The sequence below is a fragment of the Silene latifolia genome, chromosome X (assembly GCF_048544455.1).
Source record: "Silene latifolia isolate original U9 population chromosome X, ASM4854445v1, whole genome shotgun sequence".
NCBI lineage: Eukaryota > Viridiplantae > Streptophyta > Magnoliopsida > Caryophyllales > Caryophyllaceae > Silene > Silene latifolia.
The window spans coordinates 236,171,976-236,174,104 of NC_133537.1; positions in this window are offsets into that span (position 1 = coordinate 236,171,976).

Consider the following 2,129-nt stretch of genomic DNA (forward strand, 5'->3'; position numbering starts at 1 on the left):
TATAGTTGGTTTTAGTATCGTTGATGGTGTTGTGGATTGGTTGTGATTGATCATTGTGATTGTCTGTATATGTTACTCGAGGTGCACCCTCGGCTGAGTAGAGTCACTTGCGGGAGTGGCTTCATGCTCTTGAGTCGCCCTCTGTGGAACCCGCCACAGAGGGGATGTTGACAATAAGGAACATGGGTTATCGCTCGGATCAGATGAGCGGGGCTTAGGTGGGAACGGCTGCGGTCCCCCACTGGAAGGACTGGACCTTTGGGCAGTCAGAGAGGTGTGGGTGGTTGGAGGAGGTGGTGTATGTGTATTACCGTGTTCGTGGTGTCTGCTTTTGTACTTGTTACCTCAGTTACTAACCTTGTGTGGTGTTGTTGTGTTGTCTTCTTGTGTTTTGTCTGCCGTGATCCACTAAGGTGAGCAGTCAGTCTTAGCAGGTTGATGTGTGGATCATAGCTGGGTGCTTGGAGGGGCGAGTCTACCACGAGTCACGGCAGAGATAGTTTTACAGAGTTGGTAGTAGTCACGAGTTGTACCTTTGTTTTGTTTAAATCACTTTTAATTTAATATAATTGTTCTTTAATCGACATTTGATTATTACTGTCCTCGGGCAACCGAGTTGGTAACGCCCCCATCTGTTGGGGAAGGTCTTGTTAAGGCTCCTTGGTAGTTAGGGGTGTTACAAAGTTGTATCAAAGAGACAATTTTGGAACATGTAACTAATGAGCCCAATGAACGTAGTGAGTTTAATAAAATGAACCTGGTGTATGTATGTTGGAAGCCCCAACTGATGCTTGATTTTGGGTGAGAAGGCGCCCTCATTTCAAAATCATGGCCGCAATATGCTTAAGCCAGTCACCGAGAATGAGGGTATCGAGTCGGGAATCGTGTGCATAAATGTGTATGATAAATAGGTTAACAATGGTTGTGATGAAGTCTATGGTAATGGTTAGTGCGTGCAAATAGTGTCAATGAACTGTGAAGGTTTGTGAATTGTTGGAAGTGTGTGTGTGTGGATGCGGTAAAGGGTGTTTATGCTAGGAGTTGCATACGAGTATGGGATAATGTGGTGATAATAATGAGTTGTGAGTCTTTATATGCGTTTTAGTTAATAAAAGTGTCGAGTAATATTTGGAATTTGTCATGGATGAATTGTTGTGACATGTTTGGAATTTTTGCAAACTTGATAGTATATGATGGTTTATTGCTAGATGGATGCTTAGGGTGGTGTACACATAAGTCGGATAATTGAATTTGCAAATGCGTAAGCAAACGTGGAATAACGTGTTGATTGTATATGTATGTGTAAGCTGATATCATAGCCAATTGTCTTGTATAATGATTGAAGTAGGATGGAAGGAAACGTGTAGTGTTTGAATGAAATGGTTGTGTTACGATTGAGTAGTAATAATGTGTCGTGATTGGATGAAATAATCTGTGACGATTTCCAAATATACTTTGGAATCGAGACGAGTTGTTCTTTGGCAGGAACTGTTACCTAAACTCGTAACTTTTGACCTTGTACCAAACATTACTCGACCGAGTACGAGTGCCTACTCGACCGAGTAGACCTTATTCGATCTAGTTGTGGAGTTATTGGGTCGGAAAAGTTGGAACTGCCAGCGAAAATTCGACCGAGTAGCTCCAACTCGATCGAGTAGAGGCCACTCGATCGAGTACCCTACTTACTCGATCGAGTAAGTGCTACAGTACCCGGACTTATACGGGATTCTTATACATTTCCCAACTTCTTCTTCTCTTATTTCTTCATAACTCTAAACCCTAATTCCTTTAAATCTCTTTTTCTCTCAAAACCTTGGTGGATTTGTGCTAGATTTGCTTGTTTCTTCTTGGTTAATTCGTTCTACTCTTTAGATAGTCATTGAAGGTAAGAATGTTCATCTTTTTCTTTGTTTTTAATCAATTAGAACTATATAAAGTGTTGGATTTTTCTGAAAACTCGATTTATACTCATGTATTTTTGTTTAAAATTGTTGTAGTATGGTATAATTACTCTAGATTGTTGATTACTGATGTTAGAAGTAGAAAAATTGAATCAATATGGGAGTATATGTGGACCGAAATTTCGAGGGTTTCGATTGCAAATTGAAATTTTGTTTGTCTTTTGAGTA